The sequence below is a fragment of the Ambystoma mexicanum genome, chromosome 6p (assembly GCF_040938575.1).
Source record: "Ambystoma mexicanum isolate Mex_15411 chromosome 6p, UKY_AmexF1_1, whole genome shotgun sequence".
Taxonomy (NCBI): domain Eukaryota; kingdom Metazoa; phylum Chordata; class Amphibia; order Caudata; family Ambystomatidae; genus Ambystoma; species Ambystoma mexicanum.
The window spans coordinates 486654741-486679302 of record NC_090935.1 but is presented as its reverse complement, the minus strand read 5'-3'; the positions used below and the strand labels follow the sequence as shown (position 1 = coordinate 486679302).

Genomic DNA, 24562 nt, shown 5'->3' with positions numbered 1-24562 from the left:
CCAAGCGGGCCCAACACTGCAAACAGCTTGCAGTCCCGACCGTTAAAAGAGCCAAAGCAGGAGGCGTAAGCTTTGCATGCCTACCTCCAAAAAACTGGAACACGCTACCACCCATACTCAGGCAAGAGACCTCCAGCACAGTGTTACGCAAGGCTCTGAAAACTCAACTCTTCCACTAGCAACGATTCATACACGCACCCTTTTCTGAATGTGAAAACAGAATGTTGCCATTTCCAACGCATCTCCCCATTGTATGAGTGAGAACACTGTAAACTGTTGTAAACTGTACTCTCAAGTAGCCTGTAACAGCGCCACAATGACCAATGCGTGCTTTATAAATGCAAATAAATAAAATAAATCACGACTCTGCAAATGTTAGACTCTTGGTGATGTTAGATTGAAGCGCTAAGATATTTGCCACTATACTCCATTTGTTGACCGACGGGTGAAAAAAAGGTTTTGCTTCATTCCATAAAACAGGTTTTAGGAAGGGAACTGGAGCAATTCATCCTATTTGGGCTCTCCTGACTCGGTTGTCAGATACCCATTCATATCCAGGTAGGACTATATACCTCGCCTTTGTGGACTATTCTGCTGCTTTTGATAACCTTGTTAGATCTAAAGATTGGGAGAAGCTGACAAGGTGGGGTATTAACCCCCACTTCTTTATTTATTAAACTTATCTACTCTGATCCAGTGGTGAGATTAAGAACCTTACAGGAAGGCTCCCTTACCAAGCCTTTTGTCACTAATAGAGGCCTTAAACAGGGCTGCCCATTGGCACTTCTGCTTTATAACCTCTATACTGCAGAGCTATTGCAGGTATTCAAAGGTGTACACAACCACCCCCACTATGGTAATGAAGCTCTTAACTGTCTCACATATGCGGACGATAGTCATTTTGGACTGCACGCCCATGGGTTTGCAACACTCCTCAGAGACATTACATGAATTTGAAACCGATCATGGTTTGAGCCGTAATCCTTTTAAAACAAAGGTCCTGGTAAAAGGGCCTATGGTGCATCCTCTAAGTGGAATTCAGGTGGGGTTCCCGGGATCAAAATGGAGGATAAATATTTGGGAGGTCGATTTGTTGAGGCATAGATTAGAGCCAATAGATAGTCAATTGTCCCTAGCATTTTATATTTATTGGAAGTTCACCTAATGCAGTTAGTTAACTGGCTACCAAAATGAGAAGCAAGACTTTGATGCGCCTTGGTGGGTTTAAGAAAGTGTGACAGTCGTGACTATACGATGGGAACCGGACTTCCATCCCTGCACTCGCTTTGGAGAGTAGCTGCTTGTGAATTGTGAGCAAAGATGCAGTTTAGTGGCCAGCAGGAAGTGACATTACGTAATCTCACAATCTCCCGATTTTGTAAAAGCGAGTGGTACATATGGTATTGACACACTATGGGGAAATAGGATTAGAAGCACCCCCAGTATCATGGCAGTACTTCTATTGCTCTAAATTAGCGCAGAAGTCAAGACACGTGGACATTGCCAGAGTGGTTAACCATCCATCTAAACTACAAAGATGCGGAATATATTCACACCAAAGTTAGCCCACAATTGACTAGATTAATTCTCGCTGTATTCCTAGGGCTCAGCGAGTGTGTAGGCTTTGCAACACAGGTGAAGTCGCAGAGACATTCTCACAAACTGTGCGGCACTTACCAGGTAATTCGAAAAAGGTTATTTGAATTTTAGGCACTATTCAACAGATCAATTCTAGAACACAATCTTTTGCGCAGTCAAGGGTGATTGCCTCGGCTGCTCATTAAATTTGGCAACGGGCTGAGGAAAAGTTGAATAGTGTAACGAAACGTGTACAGTGAATTTTTAGTGAGGGTCTGGACTTTATGATAAGACACAAAAAAAGGCCCGAAGAATATAAAATGGGATCGACTGGATAATTAAGGAGCATGACTATTGTGATTTGAATGAGAGTTGTGTTTTTAGATATGTTCTTATGTATTGTATATTTTGCTCTCAACTTTTCTACAGTGCAAAAGGACAAGTTCTTCCAAATGCACTTCAAAAAATAAATAAAAATAAAAAAGGTAGAAAATCATTAGATTATCTCCACCTCTGACTGTGCAGCACAACTTCCAGTGGCAACTGCCAGAAACCACTATTGCCGACCTTTATGGGTTGAATCAATGCCTGTTCCAAGGCAAACTAGCCATCCTGGACAGGGAACATACCTTCTTCCGACTTAAGTCAGATATGTTAATTAGGTTTATCACATGCCACATTTCCCCATCATACCTAGATGCAAGTGAATCCACAGCACAAGCTGCCAACAAGGCTGTGGCCGACACCACCTTTTGCCAGTATCCAATTTATGCAATCCTTGTTCTTCGGTACCAAAGCAGCAGACCCTGGATTGACAGAGCATCACCAAGGAGCAGCTATCAGTCCCGCATAGGGTGCACATACTGGACCCAAATGGTCATTATTAGGGCACATATCTTTCTTACCCGGACATGCTGGATATGTCTGGGAAGATGGTTTTTAAACTGTCTTAGAGTACCCAAATGGTGGAATGAAAGAGTTAGCTTATAAGGTGAATCTCAACGATTCTCTGCGCCCATTGCAAGGTTAAAGGTTCCTTGCACTGAAAAACAGGTGACAAAATGTTGCTTGGCAGGGAAGGATTGGGGTGCGTCACATGAACCTGAACAGGCTGGAGGAGCATCACCGTTTACCAGGAACTTTACCTAATCTTGGCGTGTCGCAGTGGGGAAAAATTGGGTCCTTGGCAACAACTTTACATTGCCAGCTGAACTAATGTAAGTCAGACCTCAAGAGGAAGTAAACGTGGAGAAGGCAAAGAAAGTTGAACCATATGGTGATTCCCCACTATGAGTTAGCACTTGCACAGTAAGGAAAGGTATGGTGACTAACCAGGCACCCTCATCTCTGGCATTTGTTCAATTAACTTTTTCATGGATTTGAGGATGCATTGTTTGATTTAGTCTTTACCAACCCATTCCAGTTTAACAATTTATGCATGACATGCCCGCCTGCATCCTATGAAAGTGGAGAGTGCAGCGAGTTTGCAAGGAAGACCATGGGCACAGTCTGCAATAGTGGGCTAGAAGGCAGCAAGGTCGCCAGAAGAAAAAGTTCATACTGCATCATTGCTAGAGCTGACAAGGGTGCTCGGACTGACTGTTCTTAAGGTGTTGACCGATTCCATGTCTGTAGGTCTATAGACTTTTCTCTCGTGGATGACAGTTTAATAGACAACAAGGAGACTGTGGACGGGCAACTCTTCGATGCAGAGGTGTAAACGGATGTTCCTTCAATTTGTTAGTCACCACCCACTACATTGTCCAGGAAGTCGCTATCAATGGGCTTTCCCAGTGGATGCGGCTGTAAGAGTTGACACCAACATTGCTGACAGGCTGCTTTGAAGATGGGCAGTCTGAAAGGCACATCATCCATTGAAGAGTCCCTTATGGACTAGGTTTCACTTTAGAAGCATAGTCAAGAATACTGCAGAACTTTCAGGGAATCCCACAATCAGATTTTTATTTTGACTTCTTAATGAGATCGCGTCCTAAGAGCCCTTCTCTTGTGAGGAGCTCCTTTCCTTATCGCTTCCTCTGGTGGTGCAAGCGAGAAATCAAGGTGGATTAATCCTCTGAACATGGAAGTTCCTTAGGTAAGATACAGGACTAGTCACCTTCTCTGGTCATTCGTTACAGAAAAAAACCTTTCAGATTTTAGCAAGTTCAGGCTTCTGAAAATGCGTAAACCGCAAATGCAATACTGGTTCCGATCTTTTTGGTAACCATTCCTCAAACAGATAACAGTCCTTACGGAAGCAGTGAGGGAGCAGAAACCTAACATGAGAAAGGGAAAGAAACTTCTAAAATAGCACTAACTGTTGGGTAGATTTTCAATTTATTTTATGTGAAATCCTCTTCACATGCGATTCCTCCAGCACTTTTGCTGCACTATTGGATATCTTTTCCACACGCACTCTTTTACCCCATCTTTGGGGCCCTTTTATATTCCTTGTATACCTTTTTCTTAGAGTAATACTTTCCCTCAACTTTTAGGTAATCTGTCCAACTTTTGCAGCACACAGCACTCCTTGCTTTGTTGCTGGGAGCCCCATGGCTTCCTTCCATTTTCTGTTGTAGGGGCATATTATATCAGCACACCCCACCTGAGGGGTTACACAGTATGCCTTTTCTAACTGCTCCTGTAACATCTGAATGGCTGGTGGCAGTTGTTTCATCTTGCCTACTTTTGTGCCATTTGTACTCCCAGCCGCGTTAACGCACAGAAATGTCAGTTCTGCCATGCAGGGTGGGGAGGTCCTGGTTTGGCTTTTGTCTTCTGCAGGATACATTTGTGAAGCCCGCCAAGGCACATTGTTAGGCAGAATCCTGTGCAGTTCCCTTAGGGAGCACAACAGAAGATTAAGACTACAGGTATGAGCAATAAATCCCCTTTGGTATCAGTCTGTACCACAAAGATTTAGTTGGAAGCTGTGGCTAAGCAGTCAGACTCATCTCAAGCGGGAGATGAGCAGTATTCTGGGTTTACACACTAGGGTTACAGTACTATGGTACAAGGAAACACTGACCAAAGCTTTGTATTAAAAAGAAGGAACAAGTTACTTACCTGTAACTGTTGTTCTCCAGCATGGGTCTGGCATGGATTCACATGCTCATGACTATTCCCCGTCGTCAGGCTGGGAATCCTCGGTAAAGAAAAAATCAGTATCAGTTTCGATTCTGATCTGTCTTTCGTAGTAGTAACAAATCACTGATCTCTGCGTCATACTGACCACAGCAAATGACTGCCCTCTACCTAAGCCCCGCCTCTGGCAGCCATCTTCAGATTTGGTAGCACGTGAAGTGGCAGTATGACCAAGTGAAGAGCCGCAGAGGGGTAGGCGGGAGGGTTCGCATGTGAATCCATGCCAGACCCATGCTGGAGAACAACAGTTACAGGTAAGTAACTTGTTCCTTCTCCAGCATGGGGTCTGGCATGGATTCACATGCTCATGAAGAATACATAGCAGTACACACATGCACAACCACGGGAGGTGGCAAAGGCTCAACATTAAGCATTACATCAAACTCAACATTAAGCAATTCTTACCTCCTCACCAGGCTCACCTTAGGCGAACAGATTGCGCAGCACTGCTTTGCCGACCCTGAACTCCTCCCTGGAATACCAATCGACGCAGTAGAATCTTGTGAAGGTGTGCGTCGACCTCCACGTAGCAGCCCTGCAGATGTCCAGCAGGGGCACACCAGACAGGAACGCCGTGGTAGCAGCAATCACTCTGGTCAGATGGGCTTTCGGACGGCCGGGCAGCGGTCGGTTTGTCAACCGGTGACAATGCAAGATGCAGCCGGAGAGCCATCTGGAAATGGAAGTCTTCGAGAGAACCTTCCCTTGATTCACAGACCCAAAGTTCACAAATAGTTGTGACGTCTTGCGAAAACTCTTCGTGCGGTCCACCTAGAACTTCAGCGTTCTAGCTACATCCAGCGAGTGCAAAGTCCTCTCGGCCGGCCTCGAAGGCGACGGGAAGAAAACTGGTAACACCAAGGGCTCGTTGAGGTGGAAGTCCGACGGCACCTTGGGCATGAAGGAGGGGTGCGTCCTCAGCACCACCCTCGTGTCATGAAAAGTATGGAGGCTTGCAAGACAGGGCCTGAATCTCTCCCACTAGTCGTGCAGAGGCGATGGCCATGAGGAACGCGGTCTTCCATGACAGGAACTTCAAAGGCGCCGAATGCATAGGCTCGAATGGGGATCCCATGAGCCTGGTCAGCACCACATTAAGCTCCCACGCCGGGGCAGTGGACTTCACCGGCGGGAATGATCGGAATAGTCCCTTCATAAATTCCTTTACCACGCGATGAGACCACAAGGACGCCCGTCCCGTAGTCCTGGTATATCAGGAGATGGCAGCCAGATGTATTTTTATGGAGGCGTGAGCCAGTCCAGCTTTGGCCAGCGACAGTAGGTACGGCAGCACCTGAGGGGCCGTAATCCGCAGAGGGTTAATCTTCTGTGCACGGCACCAGACAGAGAACCTCTTCCATTTATGACCGTAACACTTGAGTTGAGGACGCCCTGGCCTTTGCAAGAACCTCTGCAATCAGCCGGGATATCGTACCCTCCAAACCCTAGTGCTGCAGGAGCCAGGCCTGCAAGTTCAGCGACCGTGGGTCGTGGTGTAGAATGGCGCCTATTTCTCTGGAGAGAAGATCCGCGTCTGACGGCAGCCTGACTGGCGGGGACGTTGACAAGTCCAGGAACCAGACCTGCCTCGGCCACGCCAGTGCGACGAGGATCACCCTGCACCTGGACTTCTTGAGCTGGCTGATGAGGCGGAGCGGCAATGGAGGGAACACTTCTAGAAACAGGCCGTCCCAAGGGAACGAGAAAGCATCGCCCATGCTCCTCGGCTGTGGGAACCTGCTGGCGAACCTCTGGCACTTGGAGTTCGTCGCCGTCACGAACAGGCCGATCTGGGGTTTGCCACATCGTCGGAAGAGTCGATCCACTTGATCCTGGCGCAGTTCCCACTCGTGGCACGAGCGCAGCTCCCTGCTGAGTAAGTCGGCGATGGTTTTTATTCCTGCCAGGTGGAACTGAACCAGAAACATCCCCTGGGCGATGGCCCAGTGCCACAGATTCTGGGCCTCCTTGGATAGGGCTGGGGATCTGGTGCCCCCTGTTTCCGTATGTAGAACATCGTGGTGGTGTTGTCGGTGAAGACCCTCACCACTTTGTCGTTGAGGGACGGAAGGAACGACTTGAGCGCCCAGAACACTGCACGGAGCTCCAAGATGTTGATGTGAAGAGACCTCTCCTCTGGGAGCCAAAGGCCTCTTGCGTGGAGATCTCTGGTGTTGGCCCCTCCCCCGCCAACCCTCCAGAGAGGCGTCCGTAGTCACAGTTTCCTGGAACGCCAGGGTTTGAAAGTCCGTGCCCGTCGTGAGGTGAGCCCGGGTGCCCCACCATAGGATCGCCCGACGGCACTCCTCGTTGAGGGGGATCCTGTCCTCGAAGCAACCCCTCGCCTGAAACCAGCGGGCGTTGAGGAACTCCTGTAGCGGACGCATTCGAAGTCTGCAAAGGGGTACAAGGTAGATGCAGGAGGACATCATCCCGAGAAGGGACTTGATGGACCTCACCCTGGCCACTTTCGTGGCTAACAGGCACCGTACCTTGCCCAGGATGGTCTTGGTCCTCTCCCCTGAAGGGGAGGCCAATTGCTCCACTGTATCAAGCTTCACCCCCCCCCCCCCAAAAACAGTGCTACTTGCGATGGAACCAGGTGGGATTTGGAGGAGTTGATGGAGAACCCCAGCTCCGTGAGCAACCGGACGGTCCTCGCCGTATGATCGGCGGCGAGTTCCCTTGACCTTGCCCGGATTAGCCAGTCGTCCAGGTAGGGGTAGACGTGGACCCCCTGCAGGCGCAGCTGTGCCGACAATGGTGCCAGGCACTTGGTGAAAACCCTGGGTGCCGACTTTAATCCGAACGGTAGGGCTCTGAATTGGTAGTGGCATCCTTGAACCACGAACCTGAGGAACTTCCTGTGCCTTTTTAGAATGGGGATGTGGAAGTAAGCATCCTCCAGGTCCAACAACGATAGGAAGTCGCCTTCCTCCAGCTGTCCAAGCACGTGCTGGAGGGTGACCATCCTGAATTTCTGCGCCTTGATGTATTTGTTTAACCGACGCAGGTCTAGGATGGGGCGCCAACCGCCTGTCTTCTTTCTGACGAGGAAGTACCTTGAGTACACTCCGGAGCCCCGGAGCCTCCTGGGGACGAGCTCGATGGCACCTTTCTTGAGTATCGCCTTTACTTCCAACAGCAGTTGAGGGACGCGATTCTCCTTCCTGGCCACGGGAGGAATGCGAGGGCACTTCTTTTGGAATTCCAGCAAGTGCTCGTTGGCCAGGGTGTCCAGCACCCAACGGTCGGTGGAGATGGACTCCCAAACGCTGACGAACTTCGTCAGCCGGCCTCCCACCGGGGTGCTTCGGTGGGCACGGCCGGGTCAGTCTTGTTTGGTGGAGGCCTTGCCTTGGCCTCCATGACGACGACAGTGGGATCCCCTTGCTTGCCGCAACGTCAGTAGGCCCCCTGGAAGAGGAGCGGGCCGCCTGGCGGTAAGCAGTAAACGGAGGAGCCACCGCTGGATCCTTTGGAGGAACCCCGTCTGCTCCGGAGCTCCGAAAGGGCCGTCGCTCCTGAAGCACCCCAAGGGCCCGGGCCATCTCCGAGTCGGTCTTGATGGCCTGTAGAGACTCATCCACCACCTTACCAAAGAGGTTGTTACCGTCGAACGGCATGTCCAACACTCTGGTCTGGACATCCTGGCGAAAGTCTGTCGCCTTGAGCCATTCCCGTCGTCGGAGGCAAACTCTGTTGCCCAGTTGGCAAAATCCGGTATTGGCGATGTCCGTCGCCACCGTTATGGCGTGATCCGACGCCACCTCGGCCTCCTGCAGAATTTCTAGGGCCTCCGCCCTTTTGACATCAGGCAGGAAATCTAGCAGGGGAGCCATCTTGAACCAGAGCTCCCTGTCATAGCGAGCCACGATCGCTAAGGCATTGGCCGTCTTAATCGTCGTCGCTGCCGAGATGACTCGTCGTCCCATAGAGTCCTATGGACCTTTCGTTGAGGACCCTCTCGGTCTCCACCAGTTCCTCCTCAGAGACTGATTCCGAATCTGTATCGGCCACCGCCCCCCCCTCCTTTTTCAGCCGGGGGATTCACGGGGGTCTTAGCGATGGGCTGGAAAGAGGATTCCCTCCGCGGCGGCAGGGATACTCTGGGCCCAGAGGCCGTTTCCATTGGCGTAGTCTCAGCCGGCTCCGCCAGGGTCGCAGAAACCACTTCGGTAGATCCGGGTGGATCAAGGCCCTCACCACCTTAGGTGCATCCTGGGCCTTCGCCTTGGGGGGGGGGGGGTTCAATGCCTCGCTCCCCCTTCGAGATCGACCGGGTCCGCTCCAGCAGCCTACCCGGGTTCTCGGACTTCCTATTCCCCGAACCAGAGCGCTGGCTCGTGGTCGAACGTGCCGGGGAAGTAGCGCCCTGCTTGGCAACCGAAGAGCCCGACCTTTGGGCGCTCCCGGAGCCCACGGACTCACCGTCCTTGGCCTTCTGTTGGACCCCCCGTCGCCGGGGCGCCCTCAAAGGACTTAGAAGCACGCTCAGACTTCTTCGCCTTTTCACTTGCTGTACCCTTCTCCAGCCAGGTGGTGAGGCGGGAACGACGATCTTGTTTGGTCCGTTCCGAAAGGTTCTTGCAGAACGCACAGTCCTTCTCAACGTGCGTCTTGTCCCCATGGAGGCAGTAGAGGCATCGCAAATGCTAGTCCTCCATAAAAACGTTATATAATCCGCATCCAGGGCAGTTCCTGAACAGCTTGGATCCAGGCGTCGAGCTCCCCTTGTCCTGGGCCATGTCCGTTGAGGTAGGCCACAGATCTTCTGGAATCCTCCAAGAAGTGTAAACTCAACAAAAACTTCACCCTTGGGGGGCGCAGAAGAATTCCGAAATGGGTCCCAGTTATCGGAAGTAGAAACGGTGGAGCTTGAGGCTCGATTAAACCAAAAAAATGAGAAATTCCTGAAAAAGCGTGAAAATGCAGTAAAAAACGAGAGCTAAACACGAGGACTCCCAACACTTGAGCGTGCAGTAAAAATCTGAGGATGGTTGCCAGAGGCAGGGCTTAGGGAGAGGGCAGTCATTGGCTGGGGGCATTATGACCCAGAGATCAGTGATTGGTTACTAAGAAAGACAGATCAGAAACAAAACTGATACTGATTTTTTCTTTACAGAGGATTCCCAGCCTGACGACAGGGAATATTCATGAGCATGTGAATCCATGCCAGACCCAATGCTGGAGAATATATGACAATGCATTACTTACCGTAAAAGCATTTCTGATGGTTGTATCTGCTTAGATTCACATGCTGTGCATAGGTCCGACATCCAGTAGTCACTGCAGAGTATTGCATTTTGTTTTTCGTAGTCGAAAAGGGGACGTCGACAAGGCGTGTCTGTAACACTATCCCTATAGTGACGTGCGTTGTACCCACAATCCCTCACGCGTCGAGGTCCCTCTGTTTGTATTTTTCTGCCCTGAGGGAGCCTTCTAGACGTGAGTGAGTACAGAAAAGAGAGAAATATAGGAAAAGGATGTCTATGTTCCTTCCATCCGAGCGGGGAGGAAGGGCGGGCGCATGTGAATCTAAGCAGATACAACCATCAGAAATGCTTTTACGGTAAGTAATGCATTGTCTTCTGATGTTTGTTAATCTGCTTAGAATCACATACTGTGCATAGACTAGCGAGCAGTACCCAGAGTTGGCGGTGGGTTATGAGAAGGAACAGTAGAGAAAAGATGTCTTAATACTGCCTGTCCCACCTGGGAGTCAGATCTAGAGTGTGCATCTAGACAGTAGTGTTTTGTAAAGGTGTGCACAGAACTCCAGGTAGCCGCTTTGCAGATGGACTCAAGGGGAACATTTGCAATGAATGCTATGGAAGCCCCAGTGCCTCGAGTGGAATGTGCTCTTGGCTTGAAGGGTAGTTCTCTCTTAGCAAGAGTGTAACAGAGTGATGCATTGTACAATCCATCTAGATATAGTGGACTTAGAAACTGCATCTCCTTCTCTTCCTGCTGCCACCGAGACAAAGAACTGATTAGTCTTTCTCAGTGTTCTGGTTCTTTCCATGTAGAACATGACAGCTCTGTGTACATCTAGTGTATGCAGACTTTTTTCTCCCAAGCTGGAAGGGTTTTGAAAGAACGTTGGTAGTTCTATAGACTGGTTTACATGAAATTTCGAGATGAATTTTGGTGCGAACCTTGGGTGTGTGCATAGAACCACCTTATCCTTGTGAACTGTTACGAAGGGGTCTAGTACAGAAAGAGCCTGTAGTTCACTTATTCTTCTAATGGAGGTGATAGCTATTAGGAAAGCAGTCTTAAGAGTGAGGTATTTAAGAGTTGCCTTGTGCATGGGTTCGAAAGGAGTGCCCATGAGTCTAGAAAGTACCACGTTTAAGTCCCATCCGGGAGCGGGGTTAGCTATCGGAGGGTGTATTCTTTTTACCCCCTCCATGAACGCCTTGATAACTGGTATCTTCCACCACGACACTTTAAGTTGGGAAGTGGTGTATGCAGAAAGTGCCGCTCGGTGGACTTTAATGGAATTAAACACTAGACCTGAGTCCAGAAAATGGGTCAAGTACAGAATAATGTTAGTGGCAGAGCAGTCAACCGGGTTGATGTTCTTACCTCTACACCAGATGACAAATCTTTTCCACTTGCTGGAATAGCAGTGGCGAGTATTAGGTTTTCTGGCTTCCCTGAGGATGTCCATACATCTCTGTGGGAGATGTAAATGTCCAAATTCTATGATCTCAGGAGCCAGGCTGCTAAGTTCATGGTCTGAGGGCATGGATGCAGAGTCCTGCCCTTGTCTTGTGACAGCATGTTGTACGGGCAGGGAAGTTTCATTGGGGGGGATAGGGACATCTCCATCAAGTGAGCGAACCATGGCTGCCGGGCCCACATTGGGGCCACTAGTATCATGGTAACCTGCTCCTGGTGCATCTTGTGCACCACCTTGTTGAGGAGGGGAGTCGGGGGGAAAGGCGTAAACAAATTTCCCTGACCATTGAATTGACAGACCGTTCCCCTTGGACTGGTTCTGGGGGTACCTGGAGGCGTAACTTTGGCATCGTGAGTTCTCCAGGGTTGCGAACAGGTCTATTTCCGGGAATCCCCATTTCGTGAAGACGTCTAAGACGATGTCTTCGTGCAATTGCCATTCGTACTCTTTAGGCAGGGGGAAGTCTCTGCTGAGTTTGTCTGCTAGCAGATTGAGTTCCCCTGGTACATGTTGTGATAGTAGGAACATGTTGTGTTTGAGAGCCCACTTCCATATATTCTGGGACAGCTTGGACAGTCCTGGAGAGCGAGTGCCCCCTTGCTTGTTGAGGTAGTACATGACTGTGGTGCGGTCTGTGAGGACCATCACTGTCTTTCCTTGTAAGTATTCCTGAAAGGCTTTCAGTGCTTTGAACACCGCTAGTAGTTCCAGCAGGTTTATATGCTTGGATGCTAAGCTCGGAGTCCACACTCCGTGAGCAGTCTGATGGGATAGGTGAGCCCCCCATTCCTGTAAGGGATGCGTCTGTGGTTAGAGTGGCTTCCACTGAGGGTGTGGCAAAAGTTTTCCACAATAACAGGTTTCCCTTTGTCCACCACCGTAGCGAGAGAACCAAGGCCTGCGAGACCACCACTAGATCGTCCCATAGTCCGCTGGCCTGACACCACTGGCTGTAAAGCCACTCTTGCATTGGGCGCATGCTCAGGCGCGCGTGAGGTACCAAATAAATACATGACACCATCATCCCTAGCAAGCGCATTGCTTTGCGTACCGTCACCTCTCGACCTGCCACATAACTGGGGATCTGAAACAGCATGTTTTGGACCCTCTCGTTGGAGGGGAAGACGAGGCCGTCCTTCGTTCGAATTAGAGCCCCTAGGAATTGTTTGATTTGGCTGGGGTCTAAGCTGGACTTCTTTTCGTTGATGGAGAAGCCCAGTTGGGACAAAAGGTCTACGGTCTTTTGGGTATTGGAGAAGCATGTTTCGTAAGAATCCCGTTATGAGCCAGTCGTCGACGTAAGGGTATACCGGGATGGATAACCTGCGCAGGTGGGCCGCTGCCACTGCCAGTACTTTCGTGAATACCCTTGGTGCAGATGCTATCCCGAAGGGTAGTACTCTGAACTGGTAGTGTTTGCCCTCTATCCTGAACCTGAGGTATTTTCTGTGCGCTGGCAACATTAAAATATGAAAGTATGCATCTTTCATGTCTAGTGTTGTCATGTAATCCCCCTGTGATAATGTAATCCCCCTGTGATAACAGTGGGATTACTTCCTGCAAGGTTACCATACGAAACTTTTGGGGTTTGACAAACTTGTTCGCTGGGCGCAGATCTAATACAGGGCGCATGGTTAAATCCTTTTTGGGTACAAGGAAGTATACTGAATAAATACCTTCTGTTACCTGAGATAGGGGAACAGCCTCTATAGCTTCTTTTTTCAGTAGCTCTTCTACTTCTTGAAGAAGAATAGTGAGTTGTTCCGGTGTCATGCGTCGGTTCCGTGGGGGTCTGTATTTCAGGGAACCATTGAATTCGATGCAGTATCCGTGGGCTATGGTGGATAATACCCAGCGGTCTGACGTTATTCCCTCCCATGCTGAAAGGAACGATGTTAGCCGGCCCCAGACCGGTGATGCATGGGAGGGGACTCGAATCTTCGGGTCATTTGTTGGTATTGGGCGTGGGGCCTTTGGGACTGGAGCCGCGCCCTCTTCCTTTGCCACGACGTTGGCCTCTTTGACTGAACTGGGTGCTTTGGTTAGAGGGCCAGTTGGTAGCAGAGTAAAATTGCTGCTGGCTTTGCTGCTGGCGTTGGCCACGAAAGGAGCGTCTATTGCCATAGCTACGTCTGTTAGGTGGCCTAGAAATTTGGTCAAGAGTCTTGATGGTATCAAACTCTTTCTTCGCATGTTCTAGGGCTTCATCAACTGCTTTCCCAAGCAGATGTGTTTGTTCTATGGGCTTATTTATCAGGGAAGCCTGGGTTTCCGGCTTAAATCCCGAATTGCGCAACCAGACATGGCGTTTGAGAAGTATTCCCTGAACCAGGGAACGCCAGCCGTCTCTGCGGCATCTAAGGAGTTCTTTACGATGCCCTGGTTTACAAGAGTTCCCTCTGTGATTATAGCCAGCAGGCGCGAACGTAGGGGTTTTGGTGCGTCATCTGCTTCGCTGCGCAGCTTGCTCCACTGTGCATCTGCGTAGCTAGCTAGTAGGGAATTGTTATTTGCAATCCTGGTTGAGAAGGCGGCAGAGGTCGTGATTCTCTTCCCAAGTGCATAGAGCTTCTTGCCCTCTTTGTCAGGTGGTGCCTCACTAGTGGATAGTGGTACCCCCGCTCTTTTTCTTGTATTAGTAACTACAAGGGAGTCCGGAATAGAATGTCCCCTGATGTACAAAGGGTCAGAGGACGAAGGGCTGAAGAGCTTTTCTATCCGAGAGTTTACCCCTCTGACTAAGGCCGGATTGGAAAGGGAAGGAGTTATTCTTCTCCTCATAGAAGCCAGGAGCGGAATAGATTGACTAACCGGGGCTTTTTCTTTAATAACTTTTTCTACAAAGTCTATGTCCGGAAGAGTCTCTCCTGTGTCTATTTCAAAATGTGCTGCTGCCTTGCGCAATAGTGCATTAAGTGAAGGTTGGTCATCTATGGGGGAGGTGTTCCCAATAGGTGAGTCCTTGGGAGGAGAAGGGTGAAAGACATCAGGGTCTGAGTGCACTGATGGGGATTGCCAAGGCTGCACTGATGGGGATTGCCAGGGCTATGAGGTAGCTGTATCTTCTTCAAAAGCTCCTGCACTAGTGTAAGGTCTTCTTTAAACCCCTCTTCCTCATGTACTTCCTCTCCACCTAAACACTCATCTTCCTGGAGGTATTGCTCCTCTTCAGTGAGGTCATATGCGTCTGTAGAAGGGGGAAACAGCCTAGGAATCTTGACCCTAGGGTCATCCTGGGTCCATTCTCTTGCTCTTTTGGGTGTGGGTGGGTTTTGGCTACCTAAAGACCTTTCCATTCTTTCCATACAAGAATGGAGTCTTTCAAGGGTCTCATGGGGAACCCCTGAATAGTCTAGAGGGGGGAAATCAGTGTTTTCACCTTCGAAACGCTTCGAACGCTCCCGCAACGTCGACGAAAGGTTTCCGTCTCCCTCAGAAAAGCCCTCCGGTAGTTCAGAAGTGCCCTTAGATGAAGGGGGCATTTCCTGGCTACTCTTGTGCTTTTTCGGCGTTTCTATATCTTTTGGTGCGGTATTCGACGTCTGTTTCGTTGTCCGCTTACGCTTGTCTTCGGAAACAATTCTCGCCAGGCTCTCGACAACGAGTTCGTCAGTAGAGGGTTCTGGAGTCGACATTGCCTGCGTTACGCGTTTCTCGACGGCCGCTCTATGGAGCGTTACGTCGGATGTTTTTGAGGTAGCGCCCGTGTTAGATGAAAGCCCAATCGCTGGTCGCGGCTGCGTTTGCGGGTGGGGCTTGAGACCCTTACGGTCTGAGGTAGACGCCGGAGTGCCCTGCGTCCCCTTCGGCGCTGATGGATCCTTCGTCCTCGACGAAGAAGAGCCGTGGGTTGTGTGTTTAGGCCTATGGGGTCTGTGTGCGTCCTTGTTGCCGGGGTGTTCATCCCCATAAGCAGGGCGTGAGCCGAGCCCGCCGGGGACGGACGTCGAGGAGCGTGAGCGCTCCTTCTGGGGGTTAATGACTTACGTAACGGACGTCGAGTTATCACCCTCCTCGTCACTTTCTGTAACAGCGGCGGCGGGTGGGGAAACTGACTTCGACATAGCGTAGTCCGCCCACCTCTTAACTTTCCGTTCTTTAAGAGTTCTTGGTTTCAAGAGCTTACAGGCCGCGCAGCTGTCCTCTTTATGATCGAGGGGCAAGCAACGATTACAGAGCTTGTGTTTGTCCTTCCAAGTGTATTTGCCCCTACAGCGTGGGCAAAACTTAAAAGGTGTCCTCTCCATAGCTGAGGCAATAAAAACTGGTGATAACAACCCCAAGGGAAAGATAGGGGAGAAAGAAAGACATTCTCGACGAGAAGATACAAGTTCGAACCCCCACTCTCCCTACTGTATGTTGGCCGGCGAGGCCTGGCCACGTGTTCGGCAGCGCCGAAGGATCTCCTCCGTCTCTTCCCCTCCGTCGAAAACTTGCTCGGCAGAGAAACAGCTTCACAGCTATCGTCGAGGGGAGGGATCTTTAACAATAAGTATAAATTAAGGACTGAGGTCCGTAGTAAGTGTCTTGCAATGTCTCTCTAGGAGCTCCGCGTAAGGCGACCAGAAGCTGGGCGGAAAAAAACAATCTGAGGGACCTCGACGCATGAGGGATTGTGGGTACAACGCACGTCACTATAGGGATAGTGTTAGACACGCCTTGTCGACATCCCCTTTTCGACTACGAAAAACAAAATGCAATACTCCGCTGTGACCACTGGATGTCGGACCTATGCACAGCATGCGATTCTAAGCAGATTAACAAACATCAGAAATATATTTATTTTACACACTTCTTGTTCAACACATTAATCACAGATAATAAAGTAAGTTAAATCAGTCAAGAAAAGTATACACAACTCCCTAGTTAAAGTGGAGACAAGTTTGAGCAAGAGTGAAAACTGAGCAAAACGGCACAGTAAAAACCAAACACAAATGGCACTCTAGCAATTTCTCACAAGGGAGGGAAAGCACACGTTATACAGGAATATATTCTTAGACACCTTAGCAACACTTCCCATATGTTTGTGAACAAGTTTAGAACAGGCAGTACTTTAGCATATGATTCTTAAATGAAAGCCGAGCAAAATGGCACTTCACAAGTTTTAAAAGTGGGAATGAAAAGGTGGTTATAAGAAATAGGTGCACCAACACAGTTCTAGTTGAGAAGCAATCTAGAGAAGGCAGTTCTAACAAGTTCTAACAAATTCAGCCAGAATCAATAGGCCTGTGCCAGAGTCAGTGGTACAGGGTAAAGGGCCCAGGAGCAAAATGTTCTTGTAGCTGCAGTCAAGTGTTTAACGATTCGAAAAGGAGGATGCAGAAGGTGAAAGAAAATGTTAGAGGATAGGGGCGGCCAACCCAACTAGTAGGTAAAGGATTTAAAACACCTTTAGCACTACCACGCGAAAAGGGAGGCCTGGCGGAACAAAGTAACTTCAAATGAAGAGGCTCCTGCGGTGGCGGTTGTTCCTGCAGTTAGGGAGATCCAGCAGAGGAAGAGAGGTTCTCGTCGTGGAGGAAGGTTCGAGTTACTGCACTACGCAGGGATGAAACAAGCCGCGGTGCTGCCCAACGAATAAAAGGTACGCACCATTAAATCGCAGTCCCTGTGGACGGGTGCCTGGCTATCCGGTCTCCAAGTACAGGATACTGGGGATTCGACCAGGGCAGATCCACGAAGGCGATTGGCAAACTGGTTGGCCCCACCAGCTCAAGGGAAGGTGGCTCTTGCAGATGAAGATCTTCTCTCGTCGTGTGGAGAAAAGTGGTGAGACGCTGCAGCAGGGCTTCACCGGTGGTTCAGTCGTTGCAGGTGTCTTTGGCTTCTCTCCATTTCAGCTTCTTAGTTCCAGTGGCGACGTCTTGCTCTTCCAGTCCTTAGGACCCTGCTTTTATGCAAAAAGATCCCCATTCATACAGCCTAGCTGTCACTCATACAGTGGAGTTGTCATCTTGGCGGGAGACCATCCAGCCTATCAGGATAGAGTGCGACATGGGTTGCTGCGGCAACCCTGTCCAGGGGTCCTACTCCCCTCCCACTCAATGGACCCACCCCAGATTCAGTGGTGCCGAAAGGAGGGCTTCTTGGTAGAAGCCCGCCAAAAGGACGAACAAAGGATCTCCGACCTGGGTTAGGAGTTTAGAGAAAGACACGGGAAAGAATTTATATAAAAGTTCTGGCAAATAAAACCTACCGCAGTATAGTTAATAAAAAAATAAACTGGCGGTATGTTGGAGGCTGTCAGTAAAAGTGGTAGCCTCGAACAATGGGAAAATCCCATAGGGAAATATTTGCGGTCGAATATTTCTGGTAGTAACCACTGCCACCAGCCAGAAACTTTGAGAGTGGGACTGTACGGTACCCTCTCGAAAATGAACACAAGGGAAAAACTATTAACCCTTCCCAGTACTTCTATAGTAAGATGGGTTGTACTAGTTTAGTTCATAAAGATTGACTAGTAAAGTCAATGGGGACTTCACATGCCCTGGGAGACAGTAGTCAACCCCAGGGTATAGAGTACGGTTGGGGGTCGCTATGACACCCCTGTGTCACTGCATCGAGGGTGCTGTGTAACATGTGGATAAAGATGGTTCCTATGAGGGTGAGTTAAATCGCATAGGCATTAAACACGAAAAATAGCCTATAACACACATAGCAAACATGCCTAAGAGTGGGAAAAAGTCTCTTAGCAGGAGAAAAAAAACAAACCCTTCAAATCCAGCAAAGCTGCTGGGGGACTCTATAGGTAAGGGAAATTAGCCATAGAATGAGAATGCTCCCTAACACACATCTGTATCTGGGAGGATAGGAAACGGGACAACTCCAAAACTCTACTGTTCCTTGTCTTCTACTCTGCCTGCCTGGAATAAGTTCTAACTGAGAGACTGGCTCTGAAAGGACAGCAAGCACCCACAGATTGAATGGTGCATGGGTGCTGATTGGGGGGTGGGGCGAAGAGTACGTTTCGTACCTTAAACTCCTGCTCTCCAGCAATGGTATTTTACAGAGATTTGCATGCTATCATCAGGCTGGCGGTCCTTACTTAGCTTTGTGTTTCCCTTGCTGAAAGCAAAGTAAACTTTCCCTTTTGTAGACCATCACCCTCTTTATGCGAGTTTTTAAAACTAGTAGTCTGTGTACTAGCCCCTCCTCTTCCTCCCTTCAGATTTTTACCTGTGATGCTGAATAGATCAGCGAGTGTCAACTAATTTTACCTAATCTGCGAGAATAGAGGGCGCATGTGAATCTATGAAAGATATCAATGCTGGAGAACAGGAATTGCAGGTAATAAACATACTCCTTCTCCAGCATTTGATTTTTCATAGATCCACATGCTGTGAATAGATTTAGGCAGAGACAGGGTAGAGCCTGAGCGGGCCAGGCACTCTCAAAATCTAGAAATTCCCACTCAGCAGCACTGTATGCGCTTAATGTCTCTGCGGTGGGCCCAACTACATTAGCTTCAGGCCCCACTAGTTAGATAATCCTGGCTACGCCTCCATTTAGTAGCAGTATTCAGCAGTTGGAGGTGTCACAAAAGTAAAACGCGTATCTTAAAGCCCACAACGAAAGTGCACCTTATTGGAATAGACTCTGCAGGACGGATCCCACTGTCTAAACGTCTGCAGTGTGCTGTTTCTCCAAGCAGCCGTGCCTTGTAAACTTATGCAGCACAGACCATGTAGATGCTTGGCAAATGTCTGGTAGCTACGCCAGCCCCCCATGCAGCAGAGGCTACTGTGGCCTTCGTGGAGTGAGCATGAGGATGAGCGTGCAGCGGCATCTCTGCTGACTTACAGCAGAAAGAAATGACTGAAGAAATCCACCTTGAGGTGCACTTTTTTGAAAGGGCTTTCCCCTCATTGACAAGGAAGAGTTGCATTGAACCCCTGAAGCAATTTGTTCTGTAGATATACCATTTAAATGCTCATTTTACGTTCAATGAAAGGCAGCCGGATTGTTTTCTGGAAGAAAACCGGCAAGGCAATGATGGAATACATTACGCACCATAATCTTATTTCTGGTGCTTGTATCTGCTTATATTCACATGCTATGCATCAGCCAACATCTACTGGAAGCTGCAGAGTATTACAGTTTTTCGAAACTCGAAAAAGAACGTCAAAAAGGGGCGTGCCAGTATAACTATTGTGACGTCCCCTGTACCCATGATCCCTCATGCGTGTAGGTCCCTCAGATTGTTTTTTCCGCCATTGTGAGAGGTTGCATATTTGCTGAGTGCATTTCGGCTTACGCCATTGACCTTTAGAACTTTAGTTAGTACTTCTTTCGGTCCTTTACCGACACTGTGTTGACGCAGTAAAGACTCCAGGTAGACAACGAAGCTGACCGTCGGACGAGGATTTCCACGGCACCACCCGGCCTTGGAAAGCCCCTTCGGCCTCGCGCCCTTACGGTAGGGAGAGTGGGGTGGTCATAAACATGTATAGTCCCACAATTTCCCATTGTCACCAGCTGTCTGCCAACAAAATGGAGCGCACTCCCTTTAAATTCAGCCCATCCTGCAATAAGAAATGTATGTGGGTCGACAAACGCAGGGTGTGCAACCTTTGTTTGCACAGAGACCACGACGAAGCTCATTATTGGACTTGTAAACTGCTCCGAACCAAGACCCTCCAAAGACAGGCGGACAAAGCGTTGGGCCCATCACGCCATGCAGGCAGAGGCTGCCATGGATGTTGAAAGGGCGTTCAGTGAAGACAGTGGCGCCGTCCCTTCGGACGGCAAGGGTGACGGGGAACCTCGATGTTCCCCAGTGACAGCCCCCAACCCTAACAGGCCTGCGGTCCTGTTACAGGAAAGACACCCGGCGGCAAGGGCACAACACTCCCCCAAACACTAAAAACACAACCCACAGCGGTGCGAGCGAAGTCATATGCTGAGAGTCGATGACGAAGGGCAGATCCTCTGATCAGAAGTGCCCCAAACGGCTGCCTCACGACAAGCCCGCTAAAGCAAAAGATGTCGGACTCAAACCCCCCCTCCGGCCTTGCAACATTGAAAGTCGCCTCGCAAGCCATCCCCGCAGTCGAGACTCGACCTACACCCGGGGACAAGCCCAGGGAGTCAGTTCTGCTGAAGAACAGACCCCCAAGGCCCCTACCTCCAAAATAGTTTGCTCCAAGAGCAGGGATCATAGAGAAAAGCACAAGTCCAGTTCCTCTAATAAGGATAAGGATTTAGGGGATAGGAGAGACAGACCTAGAGAGCAGTCATCCACCCCAGAACCCAACCTGTGGTTATTCCTGTCCAAGACACCTCTGAGGAGCCAGATCAGGCAGAGCAGCCGCATCTACAGATGAGGGAGAGCTATATCCCACCTCTACCCCTACTTCTATCCCAGGGGCTACCCCCAGTTCTGCCTCAGGGACTACACAAGAAATTGATAGAGTCATGAGTCGTATGACTTGTTTGGCTAATTTTAAATCGAACATCCGCAAGTTCACAAATCTTGCCAAAACACCAGCCACTACCCAGGGACTTTTGGGATAAAACGTGGAGTAGCCATAAGGAGCGCCATAACCCTTTTAAAGCTCAGTTGCGATTTGTTGATCGCTAGAGGCGGGATTTAGGACACTCGCCTGGCTGATGTGATGGCCACCAGGAATGCTACTTTCCAAGAGTGGTAGAAGTGCTGGGCCAGGCAATTGTCTGGAATGGCTTGTTCATGAGGCATGCCACGACTTTGTTCTAACTCCATTCTGGAGAAATCTGTTTCGTTAGAGGAAAGTTTCTGAAGAGTCCTTTAAAAAAAATGCTTCACCACCCTATTGCTATACAGTGGGCTGCTGTTACTGTGTATGGTGTACCTGGTGATGGCTGCCTGGTGTACCTGTATGGACACATGACCCAGACCCTGCTTGGCAAAGGAGAGAAGGTATGGAAGTCACTCTGGCATGACCTGGAGCAGGTCGTTTGCTTGTTGGTGCTTTACTGCCTTTCAGAGATCATGAAACTTTTCCAGTTCACGTTAAAGGACTTGTTGGTGGAAGGAGCCATGGCCCCCGACGAAATGTCCTTTCACTCCTGAGGGATGGTCAGATTTCTAAATTCTGCTGTTCAGCCAAGGACGGAGGATCATTATGCACGATCTTCTCTTGGGTCCTGTGAGATTATGTTCAGGTGATTGTGTAGACGAAACGGCTTATCTGCCGAGAGCTGAATGAGATCAGAGTACCAGGTATGGCAAGGCCAATCTGGGGTGATGAGAATTACCTGGCATGGGCAATAGGAAAGATTTTCCGTAGGTGCAATTTTCCCCTCCATTTGTGGAACCCCCAAACTTTGATTTTGTTTAGCTTACCTAACCTGACTTTTCAGTGGAGCACAGCCTTCAGCTGCACTCCTCTAGGCTTTTGTTCATTTGTTTTAGTGAAACTGACATGTCCTTCAGGCTGTACGTACTGGTAAACTAGGTTTCTCTTAATCTTCGACTAGGTTGCCATTTCTTGGTAACTTTTTATGTATGTGCCAAGTACCTTACAGTACCGCACATAGGGTTCCTTTTGTTTTATGGGCCTAACCACCATCTAAGGAATTTTTGGTGTGTGTACAAGTGTGCCTATGGCAAACTGGTGGCATCAGTTTACTTTTAAAGTATTTTTACTTTGTTTTTATAGACCGTATGGCATTCACCGCGTTCGGCCCCAGACTGTGGATAATGTTGAAAATGGCAGCGACAGTCTTTTGTTCTGTCCTTTGGCCATTTTGTCTTTTTGCCTTCCCCCAGGTCGAGACCTGGGTATTCCTTATTTGGGCATGCACCCTCCAGCGAAAACTGCATCTTTTGCAGGCTCCTGCATGTCACGTGCTAGTGCCCAGGAAGAGGGTTGGCACTGTCTGGTCCTGAATGCTTGGCCGATTTGGCATGTCCTATGGGTTTAGAGGACTTTTACGACCCTGATGTTGCTGTCTATGAGGGGTCTTACCCGCCGACAACGGGGCAGACTCTAGGACGGTAGTTGCTGTGGTCGAGGATGACAACAGCGTTCTGGTGGACTGAAAGTCCTCTTTTCACCAGGTGTGGAGAATTCTTGCCCAGTCGCCGGCTCATAGCTGTTGGCAACGTGGTGCCTATGCTTTAACAGCCTCTTCAGACCTAGCTCTCTCCGTAGAGCATGGTTTTTTTTCTCCTTGAGGATGGCCATACTTTTAGTAGACTCGACATTAGAGGGATTCTCTGGGCAGTTGCCCTCGTTTAGCCAGCACACGAGATGATGGGTTTTTGAGCTGAACCCTTTACAGATTTCCCATTGTTCCACAGTGTGGTAGGGGTACGGACAGTAAATACAATCAGTAGGTTTGTCACCTTCATACACATTAAGGCCACAGGTGGCACAGGCCTTAAACAAGGGTTTTCTTTTCGCTTCCATCCCAACTTATCTGTAGACGCTGGCTGATACGATCGAAGTTTAAATCTCCTTTTGAGTTTTGTCGATAGATCCTTTAATAAAATGAAGACAAGATTTTCTTAAGAGAAATGAGAAGACTGTCAGCTTCTGAAGGGGGGTGGGGGGAGGGGAGAGGAGGAGGGGCTAGTACGGACCAAAAGCACCAATTGAGAGGGTGACAGTCTACAAAAGGCAACGTTTACATTGCTTTCAGCAAGGGAAACCCAAAAGTAACAGAGTATGCCTAGCCTGAGGACAGGGAATCTTCACAGCATTTGAATCTATGAACAATCCACTTCTGAGAAGCATAGATCCCGAGGCTAAAGAAAAGCTGACCACTGGAACCGAAGAAAGGAGGAGTAAGAGGAGAGAAGCGTGGAGCCACTTCCAGACGACAGGAGATGCTTGGTGTATTTGCTGCGGTCTGACTCCATCATCCAAATGTCAGGAGAGCCCTGAAATAGACTCTTCCCACGATTGGTGTGTCCAATCAGTCTGAAGACAACCTACATTTTGAGCCCTCCCAAAACAAGCTATGACCTTCACCTGCTGAAAACCGCCAATACCCTGGGACCTGTGGCCACTGCGCACTGCATCGCCATCTGAAGATCTAATCCTCCAGAAACTTTGGTGGGCTCCTTCTGGCACTCCAGAGGCAAGATTACACTCCTTGAAGTCCCCCTACCAGAGTGCTGGACTGAGAAAGCGAGACAAATCAACTTGGCGGTAAACTTTCTTCACTGGCGCTTTGAAAAGGGTGCCAAAATCCCATAACCACGAAGACTACTTTGCCTGGAGCCTCTCCACGGACTGCTGTGCTGCTGGGGCATCGTGCTGCATCCCCCCCTTCACGTATAAGGTACTGCAGACTCTTGGTAGAACTTGTCTACAGTTGATTTGCAGCTCCTGTGTTGCTGGAGTGCTGATTCGTGTTTGGGAGTTCGGCAAAACACATTCCCCATGCCTATGTGCTTTCTGGGAACCTTCTACAAAGTCCCTGAACAAAAGGCTTTACTGACTTGCTACTGAAGACTTGCTACTGAAGACTTCCTTTGCAACCTTTGGATTTTCTACAGCTTATGCCTTGCTTGGTTTGCCCGCCAATCCAACTCTGAGACACTCATAAGTAAGGACTACCAAAGCCTAATGCTTTTATAAATGTTTACAATTTTAAAGTATTTACCTGCTTTATGTTGGTCTTGTTGCATTTATTTTACCTGAAATAGTTATTACAAAGTTATTTCTTACCTTCTGAATTGCATACTGCCATTCCCAAAGTAAACAAAAGTGTTTTACTTACTGCGAATATTGCATTGGGTTTGCTAAATTGCTGAGTGTTAATAGTACTTATCTTTCTGAAAAATCAATTACCTTGGTGTATATAAAAACCTTTAAAAAAATGTTATACCTTTTAGTGTTTCTTTGCCCTGTGTATATTTATCAGTTCATTGTACTGCCTACTGCCATTCCTCCATGCAAAGGGAAGCATGGCTGCTCATCCATTGCTACCAACAAACCTGCATGCTTCAGGCTATACTAAGAGTTGGAGCCCTGTGCCCCAAGTGTGAGTCAAGTCCAACCTAAGGTGGCCTTTTGTAAAACACTACACCAACAGTAGGAGAAACGTCTGGCGCTATACAAGATCTACCATGCACAGAAAGCAGTGAAAGAATCAAACATAGCTCCTGGGGCAGTGCTTTAACATCTTTCCATGATCGGCCCGGTTTAAAAGGCGCCAAAG

At 49.0% G+C, this 24562-nt stretch overlaps 1 protein-coding gene across 3 annotated transcripts in view; it reads right to left on the bottom strand.

Moving 5' to 3' along the window:
- The window catches only part of DDX4 (DEAD-box helicase 4), a 1871246-nt gene that overhangs the window by 1042238 nt on the left and 804446 nt on the right, over positions 1-24562 (bottom strand). The window lies entirely within an intron of this gene.